Here is a 15000-nt window from a genome sequence, read left to right on the forward strand (position 1 = left end):
ACATTCATGTTAATCCCTCACCGTCAGATATAGACGAAAGGAAATCAAATGTCCATCAAAGGTGATGCCGTCACACAACCCAGTCTGAAAATCTAACAGGCTTACAAAATAGCATGGCGAAAAAATATGGCTGTTACATTATTTTGAAGCTGCAGCAACGTGATATCCCGTAGCTCGCTAGACCCTCATTCTGCCTGAGAAGGACCAAACCAGCAAGGTAACTACCATTTTATTCATTTCTGAGCTAGGGGAACTTCTTTTGTAAACAACTTGTTTTACATATTTATGTTTGTTTATACAGAATGTAATTGATATGTGCTTTCACAACTGATCAACAAATGGACCATTTTCTTGTGTTTGCACTAGCTTGACAGCAGTAGCGAGATATGTAAACATCCGGTAACGGCGAAGCTGGTTACGGTCATGTGACACACGCAACCACAAGAAAGCGGAAACGCGGCATAGAGCGAGCCATGTGGAGAAAGTTAAGCGACGTAAATTTTGTAAACAAGAATGCTGTTTTTTGTTGTTGTTTTCGAACAAAATATAGGTCTAGTTATCCTGAACAACACTCCTTCATGGTGTACAAAGCCTACTACAATCGTGCGATTTTAGTGCAATTTTTCAGTGCAGTTCAAAGTCTTGTAAGTGTAAAAGACTTGGTCAAATTATAGGCCTACATGAATTAGCTAAATACATCGTTATGCTTAAATTTTCGAAATGAGTGCAATGATTTAATTTGACATTAAATTGCCTAGTTTTAAGCAGGTCAGTCTCACAATAAGTTATTTATCCTTGGGTCTGGGTAACTCATGGGACAAAACATGTTGTTAATATAGGCTATTACCGTTTTTTCCTGAAAAAAAGCCAACATTTCTGTGTCCAAAGTATTACATTTCTGCAGTGTAGGCTACTATGTAGTGCAGCTTTTAATGTACAAAGTACTGTATTTTCCTGCATATGAACTACAAATATTCCTCCAAAACCAGTGTTGACATTTGAAGTAGGCCTATTGGAGTTATTTTTTTGGTATTGTAGTATTTGAATATTTACCCACAACAGTTTTATGTATGCCTAATGTATTCTCAAGGCCATTTTTGCATAAGCTCTTCCTTTTTCATGCTAGAGATAATGTAATTATAACCATTGGCCATTTCATGTTTCAAACCTTTGAAATAATTTTATTGATGTTTACTGTTACACCTTAATTGTGCTTCAGCAATGCCAAGACACAATCTGTGAAGCCTGGCCCTGAAGAAGAGGAGGCATGGCCTGTCCCAATGCATGCAGGGCAAAACGAACATACATTTTGTGAATATTGCTAATATTAAATGACATCCAGGTATACAATACACAACTATGTATAGGCTTGTTGCACGAGTGGTTTTTGGTGGGCTCATTTGTTTCCGATGGAGCCAGGTGTGTTTGAACCTGTCGCTATTGTTAATGTAATTAGTGTCTACACGGACTAGGTTGGTTGTTGCACCTAGTGAATCAGCACTTTACAATAAAGAAGGATTTATGCATGTGTTAAATTTGTTATTATTGGCCAAACAAGTAATTCAGTGTCGGAGTAAACATATAAGGAGCAAAATATAACAGAAGATGTCGTTACAACACAGCTAACACTCCACCGGAGATAGACGAGCCCACCGAGGAGCCTTTTGTGCGACTAGTCAATTAGTCTATGTAAATAAAATGATGGGGCAAATAAAGCAGAATAGTGGTTGCTAGGTTGGCATTTAGGTAGTGGTTGCAAGGTTGTTGCTAGGGCAATTGAGATGGTTCCTAGGTTGTTGCTATGGTAGAAATGGTGGTTGCTATGCTAAACATAGTGGTTGCTATGTTGGTTGCTAGGGTATTACCCTGTTGGTTTCTGTGGTGGTTCCTAGGTTGACATTATGGTGGTGGTTGTTAGGTCAGTGGTAGGGTAATTGAGATGGTTCCTAGGTTGTTGCTATGGTAGATATGTTGGTTGCTATATTAAACAAAGTGGTTGCTATGCTGGTTGCTAGGGTGATCATGTTGGTTGCTACGGTGGTTGCTAGGTTGACATTATGGTGGTGGTTGTTAGGTCAGTGGTAGGGTAATTGGGATGGTTCCTAGGTTGTTGCTATGGTAGATATGTTGGTTGCTATAATAAACAAAGTGGTTGCTATGCTGGTTGCTAGGGTAATCTTGTTGGTTGCTATGCTGGTTGCTAGGGTAATCTTGTTTGTTGCTATGGTGGTTGCTAGGTTATTGATAGGGTAATTGAGATGGTTGCTAGGGTGCTGCTAGGGTAGATATGGTGGTTGCAATGTGGTAGGGTAATAGAGATGGTTCCTAGGTTTTTGCCATGGTAGAAATGGTGGTTGCTATATTAAACAAAGTGGTTGCTATGCTGGTTGCTAGGGTAATCTTGTTGGTTGCTATGCTGGTTGCTAGGGTAATCTTGTTTGTTGCTATGGTGGTTGCTAGGTTGAAATTGTAGTGGTGGTTGCTAGGTTATTGATAGGGTAATTGAGATGGTTGCTAGGGTGCTGCTAGGGTAGATATGGTGGTTGCAATGTGGTAGGGTAATAGAGATGGTTCCTAGGTTGTTGCCATGGTAGAAATGGTGGTTGCTATATTAAACAAAGCGGTTGCTATGCTGGTTGCTAGGGTAATCATGTTGGTTGCTATGGTGGTTGCTAGGTTGACATTATGGTGGTGGTTGTTAGGTCAATGGTAGGGTAATTGAGATGGTTCCTGGGTTGTTGCTATGGTAGATATGTTGGCTGCTATACTAAACATAGCGGTTTCTATGCTGGTTGCTAGGGTAATCATGTTGGTTGCTATGCTGGTTACTAGGGTAATCTTGTTGGTTGCTATGGTGGTTTCTAGAGAAAAAGAATATTAGAATATTAACAAACCCCCTCTTTTGATTGGTAGTGATAAGACTACAACTACATTTGCAAGAGAAAGTGTAGGGAACCATTAGCATAACAATGCACTTAAAACCTGCTAAATAGATTTTAACTGGTAATTAGGTGTTTTAATCAGTGAGTTTAGATTGTACAACACAATGAACAATGCCAGGGACACATTGGGTTGTAGCCATAACATCTACTTTGAATATTAAACTCCAAAACCTTAAATAATGATAATTGACAATCTTCCATTGACATAATTGGGAAGCATTTTTTCTTTACTCTAATGTCAGATGAGGTCAGTGCAATTGTATTATAAGGTGAATAACGTTTGCAGGTTGTTCAGGCCTTGCTGTGATATGGACCACCCTGGCCATTGTGGACTCCACTATTAGGGACAGGTAATTCAACCACCTAAAGCATATACTTTCTAAAAGTCTTGCCTTTACATCCTACAGAAGTTCGAGAGGGTCCCATGTGTGCAGTGCTGCCCTTCTGCTTTGTGATGGCCGTGAACTTCAACAAGGTGGGACACCTAGTGACAGGCTTTCAGAAAATGTACAGTTCGGTGAATATGCCTTTCCTTCGTTTTGTAGCTTGAAACGTGTCATATATATCCTTCATTCACCAGTATATGTGCACAAAAGTTTGCAGGAACAGTGGAATACAGATTATTATAGCTTAAATCATATCTATACACTACATGATGATCTATCCTTATATTTCACCCTAAAAACTACCAGTGCTCAAAAGTATCCGTCACTCAGAACAGTGATCTCATCCTGGCATATGATATTGTCAAGCACACAGAAGGGTGAAATATAACTTATTATATCTTAAATCACATTTACACACTACAATAATTCCAAAAATATATCATTTAGGGTTCTTAAGATGATCTATCCTTATATTTAATATCTAATTAGATTTAGACATACAAAATAGAACCATGTACAGATTTATGGCCGCCAAAGTTTGCAGAAAGGTGGGATATGTCCTAATGTATGTTAATTCACATCTACTAGTGAAAAGCTTTCAGAAAATATATGGTTTGGTTAGGTGAAATTGCTTTGCATTTGAGTTGGAGCTTAAAACGTATCATAAGTGCCTTTCATTCACCAATATACAAAATAGAGCCATGTACAGATTTATGTCCTCCAAAGTTTGCAGGAAGATGAGATATGTCCTAATGTACGTTAATTCACATCTACTAGTGAAAAGCTTTCAGAAAATATATGGTTTGGTTAGGTGAAATTGCTTTGCCTTCGAGTTGGAGCTTAAAACGTATCATATGTGCCTTTCGTTTGCCAATATACAAAATAGAACCATGTATAAATTTGTCCTAATGTTTTCTAGACTTATTTTAAATTTGTCCCCTCTACTTATGTTTTCACAGATCCTTGCTCCTGATATCCTGATGTTTGGGTTGCATTACATTATATGACTCCAACAGAACACCTACAGAAATAAGTGTTCCACTACTAATTTTTTGCTCATCTGTGGTTCTCCTGACTCTGGCATGTTTGGAGAGCAAGGATTCCAATGAATGACTGCTCATCAGTTGCACCATTAACACAATCATCCTTCAATCCCTCAAGATCCCCTCTCTCTACATCAAAGGAGCTGATAATGTGGTGTCCTTCCACAAGCAACAAGACAGCCAGCATGTAAACAAGGCCCGCCTTGTTTGTCTACTTCCTGAGGAGGCTGAATCATGCTGGCCTTGACACCTTAGTTCTTGCTTCCATGTACAGCTGTGTTGTGGAGCACATCCTCACTTCCTGTGGTGTACTGCATCAGGTGGTTACAACAGTACAGAGTATTGGCAGCAATCTACCCATTGTCAATGACCTTTACATCAGTAGATACATATAAGACTTTCTACAGGTATTTTGCATCATGAAGAATTCCACCCTACTTGCTAATGGACTGAATCCCCCCTCCCTGTATGGAGTATCAGGACTAGAACCGCCTGGCTGAGGAACAGTGAGGCTAATAAACTCACCACACATAAAGATAACTGTCTCACACTAACTACTGCTCTTAGCATGATATAAGTACCACACCAAGTAATTGGTGCTATTTTACTATAGGCTTCAGCAATACTGCTATTTTTGCACTTAGATTAAAATTTCCATAATCACATTAAAAACTTTAACTGATTACCATTGTTTTGCATTTTAGAGTGATTTTAACCAGTTATACTGCATGTGAGTGACGGAGCAAAATGCATTTCATTGTATTGTAGGCCTACTAAATACATGACAATAAACCAAACTTGAACTTGAATCTAGGCTTTGTAAATATGGGATCAGAGTGAAATTACCTCACACACCCTGGAAGCTACAGTAACACACAATCAGATCAGATTCAGATCAGGTCTCAAATACAGCAAACCAGTTTATTCCCCTAAATCAATTTGTGCCGCATGTTGTTATTAGTTGAAAATTACTGGTGTAACCTTATCTGACCTGTCTGACCTTTGCAATTCATGGACATGTACATAATGGGTTGGCATTTCTAACTATAAGGCGAGGATCACATCAGCCAGCGGCAAACGTAACGCAACGCTCAGACCATAATAAGTTTTATCTCGTTCCTAAGCAACACAAACGGTTTGTCAATTTAATACGTATGTAAGAAATGTATTTAAATTAATCATAAAATGGCCCTGATATGTCACTAGACATTAAGAAATCATGTTAATTTCAAATACATATATCACTGACAACAGTAGTCCGGCCAGGATATTGTCATTTAAAAAGTGGAGTTGCAGCCCTCAACTGATGTTGATGTTGTGTTTTGTCATGTCATGTTGTGTTTTGGCCTGATGCACCACCCTCCACCTATCTACTAAAGTAAGTAGTGTTTCGGCATCCGGGTTGGCAACCTCGAGTCAGGGGGGAGGGGGAGGGGTTACACCGCTCTACAGTAATTTGAAAGTGATTGCAGTAGCAGCTACCAGTTTTGGCCATAATCTTACATATGGTTCCTTTAACCTATGCAAATCATGGACATCTAATCCTAGGGTTAGCATTTGTGACTTAGATACCCCCTAGACTGATTAAATCTGGAATGTGACATCCGTATATGACACAAAATATGAGCGTGTAGTAAAATCACACATCACATATTCACACACTCTATAGCGCCCCCTAGAAATCCAATATTTCCTATATTTGGCTCCGCCTCCTGGCAACACAGAAGCCAGTAGATATCTCGAATTTGAAAAACTAGTTTGTTATTATCCCCTGTATCAAAATATGTGCCACATGCTGGCACTATCTTGAATTAACTGGTGTAATCCTATCAAGGCCTGTCTGACCTATACAAATTATGACCATCTAAACCTAGGGTTAGCATTTCTAACTTGCATACCTCATAGACAGACTAAATTTGGCATGAGACATCTATGTATGACATAAAATATATGAGCGAAGTAAAATCATGCCTCACATATTCACAGACTCTTTAGCGCCCCCTAGAAATCTAGATTTTCCAATCTTTGGCTCCGCCTCCTGTCAACACACAAGCAGTCAGAGGTCTCAAATTTGACAAACAACTTTGTTATCATACCTTGTATCAAAATATGTGCCACATGCTGGCACTATCTTGAATTAACTGGTGTAATCCTATCAAGGCCTGTCTGACCTATACAAATTATGACCATCTAAACCTAGGGTTAGCATTTCTAACTTGCATACCTCATAGACAGACTAAATTTGGCATGTGACATCTATGTATGACATAAAATATATGAGAGAAGTAAAATCATGCCTCACATATTCACAGACTCTATAGCGCCCCCTAGAAATCTAGATTTTCCAATCTTTGGCTCCGCCTCCTGTCAACACACAAGCAGTCAGAGGTCTCAAATTTGACAAACAACTTTGTTATCATACCCTGTATCAAAATATGTGCCACATGCCAACATTTCATGAAATAATGAGTGTGACACTTACCTAGGCCTGTCTGGCCAATATGGGTGTCTGAATTGTAGTTTCTGAGTATGTCCAGTGCATCAAACTTGCCAAGGCATGTAAGGTCAGTGAAATTAGGTTTATTTCAGTACAGCACACCTCTGTGTATCATAATCAATCAAAATATGGATGTTGTAATGGTTTGGGTATGATTTAAGAACTTTTGTTTATCAAAGTATGTGAAAAATATACTCTAAACGTCTGTTTCTAAAGATGTCTTGAAGATCAAAATTCCCACAGCATGTAAGGTCAGTGAAATTAGGTTTATTTCAGTACAGCACACCTCTGTGTATCATAATCAATCAAAATATGGATGTTGTAATGGTTTGGGTATGATTTAAGAACTTTTGTTTATCAAAGTATGTGAAAAATATACTCTAAACGTCTGTTTCTAAAGATGTCTTGAAGATCAAAATTCCCACAGCATGTAAGGTCAGTGAAATTAGGTTTATTTCAGTACAGCACACCTCTGTGTATCATAATCAATCAAAATATGGATGTTTTAATGGTTTGGGTATGATTTAAGAACTTTTGTTTATCAAAGTATGTGAAAAATATGCTCCCTAAACATCTGTTTCTAAAGATGTCTTGAAGATCAAAATTCCCACAGCATGTAAGGTCAGTGAAATTAGGTTTATTTCAGTACAGCACACCTCTGTGTATCATAATCAATCAAAATATGGATGTTTTAATGGTTTGGGTAGGATTAAAGAACTTTTGTTTATCAACGTATGTGAAAAATATGCTCCCTAAACGTCTGTTTCTAAAGATGTCTTGAAGATCAAAATTCCCACAGCATGTAAGGTCAGTGAAATTAGGTTTATTTCAGTACAGCACACCTCTGTGTATCATAATCAATCAAAATATGGATGTTGTAATGGTTTGGGTAGGATTAAAGAACTTTTGTTTATCAACGTATGTGAAAAATATGGTCTCTAAACATCCGTTTCTGGGTTTATTTCAGCACAACACATATCCAAATATGTATTTTTTAATGGTTTGTGTTTGCTTAAACCAAGGGAGTGTCCAATAAACATAAAACATACATCAAAGGTATATGCTAACACAGAGGGAGCAAATAACAAAAATAATAATAATAATAATACATTTAATTTTCATAGCGCTTTTCAAGACCAGTTGCAGTAGTCCAGTCTGGGGGAGAGGGGGGGTGAGGGCATGGATGAGAATGATGCATTGTTCAGCCGTGTGGTCATAGGAACACAAGACCCATCCTGTCAGACTAGACTAGAGGAACAGTCCCGCCACCGGAATGATGTGCTTGACAAGCATCATGCGTATAGGAGACCAATTTTGTAGGCAAAACGATGTTGACACCCATCTATTCTCAGGAGCAGTTCATCTATAACTGGCAGGAACAGCTGCAGAAAAATCCCTTGGCTGTGCTTGGCTCCTTCCTGGCATGTCTGGTCTCACTATGTCTTTCTGCTTTGGTGATGAGCCTGACAACAGTTGACAACCTGGAAATTAGAAAGATATAAAACATTTAAATATTGATACCAAGAGACACTACAATCTCCTAACATGCAATATATATGAAGACATATATAGCCCTATATCATATATCAGTGCATCCAGCTGTGTAGGCCAGAATGTATAAGTTGGTTCATCAATATGGGTCTATGTACACTGTGTGGTGCACCGAAGTGAAAAGGTTGGACATGTCTTAATTCATATTCATTGACATCTACAGGCTATGGGCTTTCAGAAAATATATGGTTTAGGTGGTCAATTCAGCTGTCCCTTAATAGTGTAGGCCAAAATGTATCAACTGAACAATTTGTTTCTCAATCTACAATATGGGCCTATGTACGCCTTTTGATACACCAAAGTACGTAGGAAGGTGGGACATGTCTTCATTCATATTCATTGACATCTACAGGCTATGGGCTTTCAGAAAATATATGGTTTAGGTGGTCAACTCAGCTGTCCCTTAATAGTGTAGGCCAAAATGTATCAACTGAACAATTTGTTTCTCAATCTACAATATGGGCCTATGTACACCTTATGATACACCAAAGTATGTAGGAAGGTGGGACATGTCTTAATTCATATTCATTGACATCTACAGGCTATGGGCTTTCAGAAAATATATGGTTTATGTGGTCAACTCAGCTGTCCCTTAATAGTGTAGGCCAAAATGTATCAACTGAACAATTTGTTTCTCAATCTACAATATGGGCCTATGTACGCCTTTTGATACACCAAAGTACGTAGGAAGGTGGGACATGTCTTCATTCATATTCATTGACATCTACAGGCTATGGGCTTTCAGAAAATATATGGTTTATGTGGTCAACTCAGCTGTCCCTTAATAGTGTAGGCCAAAATGTATCAACTGAACAATTTGTTTCTCAATCTACAATATGGGCCTATGTACGCCTTTTGATACACCAAAGTACGTAGGAAGGTGGGACATGTCTTCATTCATATTCATTGACATCTACAGGCTATGGGCTTTCAGAAAATATATGGTTTAGGTGGTCAACTCAGCTGTCCCTTAATAGTGTAGGCCAAAATGTATCAACTGAACAATTTGTTTCTCAATCTACAATATGGGCCTATGTACACCTTATGATACACCAAAGTACGTAGGAAGGTGGGACATGTCTTCATTCATATTCATTGACATCTACAGGCTATGGGCTTTTCATGATTACCCTAGCAACCAGCATAGCAACTGTTATGTTTAGTAAAGCAACCAGCATATCTACCATGGCAACAACCTAGGAACCATCTCTATTACCCTACCACATTGCAACCACCATATCTACCCTAGCAACAATCTCAATTACCCTATCAAGAACCTAGCAACCACCACTGTAATGTCAACCTAGCAACCACCATAGCAACCAACAAGATTACCCAAGAAACCAGCATAGCAACCAACATGATTACCATAGCAACCAGCATAGCAACCGCTATGGTTAGTATAGCAGCCAACATATCTACCATAGCAACAACCTAGGAATCATCTCAATTACCCTACCATTGACCTAACAACCACCACCATAATGTCAACCTAGCAACCACCATAGCAACCAACATGATTACCCTAGCAACTAGCATAGCAACCACTTTGTTTAATATAGCAACCAACATATTTACCATGGCAACAACCTAGGAACCTTCTCTATTACCCTACCACATTGCAACCACCATATCTACCCTAGCAGCACCCTAGCAACCATCTCAATTACCCAATCAACAACCTAGCAACCACCCACCACTACAATGTTCATGCAACCAACAAGATTACCCTAGCAACCAGCATAGCAACCAACATGATTACCCTAGCAACTAGCATAGCAACCGCTATGGTTAGCCATCTCAATTACCCTACCATTGACCTAACAACCACCACCATAATGTCAACCTAGCAACCACCATAGCAACCAACGTGATTACCCTAGCAACCAGCATAGCAACCGCTTTGTTTAATATAGCAACCAACATATCTACCATAGCAACATCCTAGGAACCATCTCAATTACCCTACCCTACCACTGACCTAACAACCACCACCATAATGTCAACCTAGCAACCACCACAGCAACCAACATGATTACCCTAGCATGTTTAGCATAGCCACCACCATTTCTACCATAGCAACAACCTAGGAACCATCTCAATTGCCCTAGCAACAACCTTGCAACCACTACCTAAGGGCAGCCGTGGCCTACTGGTTAGCGCTTCGGACTTGTAACCGGAGGGTTGCCGGTTCGAACCCCGACCAGTAGGCACGGCTGAAGTGCCCTTGAGCAAGCCTTGAGCCTCACTGTCCCCGAGCGCCGCTGTTGTTGCAGGCAGCTCACTGCGCCGGGATTAGTGTGTGCTTCACCTCACTGTGTGTTCACTGTGTGCTGAGTGTGTTTCACTAATTCACGGATTGGGATAAATGCAGACACCAAATTTCCCTCACGGGATCAAAAGAGTATATATACTTATATACTATACTTAAATGCCAACCTAGCCACCATTCTGCTTTATTTGCCCCATCATTTTATTTACATAGACTAATTGACTAGTCGCACGAAAGGGTCCTCGGTGGGCTCGTCTATCTCCGGTGGAGTGTTAGCTGTGTTGTAACGACATCCTCTGTTATATTCTGCTTCTTACATGTTTACTCCGACACTGAATTACTTGTTTGGCCAATAATAACAAATTTAACACATGCATAAATCCTTCTTTATTGTAAAGTGCTGATTCACTAGGTGCCACAACCAACCTAGTCGGTGTAGACACTAATTACATTAACAATAGCGACAGGTTCAAACACACCTGGCTCCATCGGAAACAAATGAGCCCACCAAGAGCCACTCGTGCAACAAGCCTATACATAGTTGTGTATTGTATACCTGGATGTCATTTAATATTAGCAATACTCACAAAATGTATGTTCGTTTTGCCCTGCATGCATTGGGACAGGCCATGCCTCCTCTTCTTCAGGGCCAGGCTTCACAGATTGTGTCTTGGCATTGCTGAAGCACTGAAGCAACATTAAGGTGTAACAGTAAACATCAGTAAAATTATTTCAAAGGTTTGAAACATGAAATGGCCAATGGTTACAATAACATTATCTCTAGCATGAAAAAGGAAGAGCCTATGCAAAAATGGCCTTGAGAATACATTAGGCCTACATAAAACTGTTGTGGGTAAATATTCAAATAATACAATACTAAAAAATAACTCCAATAGGCCTACTTCAAATGTCAACACTGGTTTTGGAGGAATATTTGTAGTTCATATGTAGGAAAATACAGTACTTTGTACATTAAAAGCTGCACTACATAGTAGCCTACACTGCAGAAATGCAATACTTTGGACACAGAAATGTTGGCTTTTTTTTCAGGATAAAACGGTAATAGCCTATATTAACAACATGTTTTGTCCCATGAGTTACCCAGACCCAAGGATAAATAACTTATTGTGAGACTGACCTGCTTAAAACAAGGCAATTTAATGTCAAATAAAATCATTGCACTCATTTCGAAAATGTAAGCATAACGTGTCGAATAATGATTTATTTAGCTAATTCATGTAGGCCTATAATTTGACCATGTCTTTTACACTTACAAGACTTTGAACTGCACTGAAAAATTGCACTAAAATCGCACGATTGTAGGCTTTGTACACCATGAAGGAGTGTTGTTCAGGATAACTAGGCTTATATTTTGTTCGAAAACAACAACAAAAAACAGCATTATTGTTTACAAAATGTACGTCGCTTAACTTTCTCCACATGGCTCGCTCTATGCCGCGTTTCCGCTTTCTTGTGGTTGCGTGTGTCACATGACCGTAACCAGCTTCGCCGTTACCGGATGTTTACATATCTCGCTACTGCTGTCTAGTATCGAAGCTAGTGCAAACACAAGAAAATGGTCCATTTGTTGATCAGTTGTGAAAGCACATATCGATTACATTCTGTATAAACAAACATAAATATGTAAAACAAGTTGTTTACAAAAGAAGTAGGCCTACTCCTAGCTCAGAAACGAATAAAATGGTAGTTACCTTGCTGGTTTGGTCCTTCTCAGGCAGAATGAGGGTCTAGCGAGCTACGAGATATCACGTTGCTGCAGCTTCAAAAGAATGTAACAGCCATTTTTTCGCCATGCTATTTTGTAAGCCTGTTAGATTTTCAGACTGGGTTGCGTGACGGCATCACCTTTGATGGACATTGATTTCCTTTCGTCTATATCTGACGGTGAGGGATTAACATGAATGTCTATCTGACGGACCCCCACGTCGAAAAACAACGCAAAAGGTACACCTTTCTCGTTGGAATTTGACGCCAAGGAACCTTGACCATGCGTCAGACTTTTGACGAGTAGGGAGTGAGACTGTTCTGTGTTGGTTTTACTGCAGCGAGGGGCCACAACTCTAAAACACAATGTGAGATTTTACAACAGAGGTCGTGTCAGTAAGCCCCTTCACTCAGGGCACACATCATTTTATGGCTATGGCATTTTTTCAACCATGTTTCCCCAATGTGCTGTTGGCTTTTTCGATTGCTGTCGCTTCCAAGGGTGCAGTTCAATATCTAGCCCACCGAGGAACCCTCCCCCTAATGTCTACCCGCGTGGGTCTGATGACTATGCTTAGGGAGGCTCCGGTACCTGGTCTGGTGCGGGTGGTGTCTAGTTGCCAGACGGGGGAATCAGCAGTTCTGCTCTGTTGCAACCACCTTCAGGCTCATGCTGTTCTTTGCTCACACTACTGAGCCAAGATCCTTCGGAGCTGTGGGGGAAACCCAGAGACCATTCTAGAACAGGGGCAGCATACACTGATGCGTACGGATATCCATTTTTGTCAAGGCTGAGTGTTAACTAGAATAGCACTGCCTTCTGATAAGCCCCTTTATCTTACAAAGACAGACAATTGACTCCTTCCTGTGATCTAGCTACCAGAAATCCACATGTGTGTGTGCACGTATGAGTGTGTGTGCTTGTTTGCATGTTTTCGAGGAAAGTAGGAACTTAAAATTTCGAATTTAGTTCTGTCACTCATGACCTCTCATCCTTGTCCATTTTCATTCTATTCATGTGTACTTACTGTGGATACTTTCTTGATTCTGATTAATGTCTTTAATAAAATCTAAAAAAGCTTTGATGTCTATGATGTACCATCTTTGTTGTTTTTGTTGTATAGGCTACTTCACAATCTAGCTTTATTCCTGTGCACCTTGATACACGTACTTTAAGTCTCTTTCATTTCTGGATTTGGCAGGTGCTTTTATTGTAAGGGAAGTGTCTTTCAGATGGTTTGTCTGATTTGCAGCTTTTGCGGCTGTCATGCTGAAACGTTTGTCTGGTGTGGTTTAGCCTTGTGACGCTATCGTCATGTTACACCAAAACAAAACCATCGTCTCCTCGGTGCACTTTTAAAACATGGGCATAACAAGAACAATAAGACATCCATCCATTTTCAACAATGATATTACAATTATGGTTATTGGTTATGATTATGATTATTGAATTTAGCAGATGCTCTTGTCCAAAGCGACTTTTATAATATTACAATAGTTCAAATGAACAGTAAACAGTCAGAAAAGTTGGTAAGCCTACATTAAACAAAATAGTAATAATAACAATAATAATAACAATATCAAATATCAATATACAAACCATAACTCTAAGAATTAATTCATTGTGATATACCAATGACTCAGTGTTGAGTGTTTGATAGAGTTGAGCATTGAGCCCTGGAGAGCAGTCCCAGATGGCCACGTGTCTCATAATGACAAAGGCAGGACCCCAGATGGACATACTGCCAAGCATGATTAAAACACACTTATACGAGGATTGGACCCACAGGCTTATTGATGTGAGAGCACACATACATACACACACACACGCACACACACACACACATACGCGCGCGCGCGCACGCACACACACACACACACACACACACACACCAGCCCAGTGCTTAATCAGGACATTCGTCACCTTTTTGATGTCACCATGGTGACCCGGGTGACCAGCTGCCTGATTCTGCTCCCTGAGGACTACGTGTCCCACCTATTCCTCTTTCAGCCAATCACTGAGCAGAAAGACAGCAGTGGCACGCTTTCAATAGATTCAGTCAGGCAGCATTGATCAGCTTTGATTATCTCTGTATGGTCTTACGGTCATTCTGACTACAAAAAGGATGATTCACAGAATAAACAACTGAAAACAATGCAACAGCTAGATATGTATGGCAAGGCACATGTCTTCACAAAAATTTCCCACCAACAGTTTATTGTGGTTATGTAAGAGCAATCAGAAAAGCGCACATTTTCATGGGGGACAGAAACAAAACCCTCCCAGTCTTTCATCATCCCTATCTCGGCCGGCCTGTCTGTCTTTGCCTCTCCTTTCCGCTCTCTCTTTCAAGTGCAAATGCTACACACACACACACACACACACACACCCGTTAGAAGCATTTACAAACACTTCCTGTATAAGTGTTGAAAACAATTGTATTATTTATTAGAATATTCGGTAACACTTTACTTGGAGGTATCTATATAAGAGTGACATGACACTGTCGTAACCCAAACACTAACTCTAACCCTAACTTGTCATGGCAAAAACCAAATGACACTGACTGAAGCGTTATATCAT

At 39.8% G+C, this 15000-nt stretch overlaps 2 long non-coding RNA genes across 3 annotated transcripts; one reads left to right on the top strand and one right to left on the bottom strand.

Annotated features, from left to right (window-relative positions):
* The first annotated feature begins 181 nt into the window (after positions 1 to 181).
* LOC143126232 (uncharacterized) lies at positions 182 to 5144 on the top strand. Of its 2 annotated transcripts, XR_012987424.1 has the most exons (5): positions 182 to 217; positions 367 to 494; positions 1220 to 1311; positions 3350 to 3417; positions 4288 to 5144. It is a non-coding gene; the product is annotated as an uncharacterized LOC143126232 (long non-coding RNA). The 2 variants fall into 2 exon arrangements; XR_012987422.1 differs by lacking the exon at positions 182 to 217 and having other exon boundaries at positions 225 to 494.
* A 2527-nt stretch (positions 5145 to 7671) lies between these two features.
* Positions 7672 to 12693, bottom strand: LOC143126233 (uncharacterized). The gene is made up of 3 exons (XR_012987425.1): positions 12404 to 12693; positions 11279 to 11378; positions 7672 to 8349 (listed from the first exon to the last, which is right to left on the bottom strand). It is a non-coding gene; the product is annotated as an uncharacterized LOC143126233 (long non-coding RNA).
* Between the last annotated feature and the right edge of the window lie 2307 nt (positions 12694 to 15000).

Source organism: Alosa pseudoharengus, unplaced genomic scaffold (assembly GCF_046254945.1).
Source record: "Alosa pseudoharengus isolate Yale_2024_CS ecotype anadromous, Long Island Sound unplaced genomic scaffold, YU_APseudo_1.1 YU_APseudo_1.1_scf_16, whole genome shotgun sequence".
In the NCBI taxonomy this organism is placed as follows: domain Eukaryota; kingdom Metazoa; phylum Chordata; class Actinopteri; order Clupeiformes; family Clupeidae; genus Alosa; species Alosa pseudoharengus.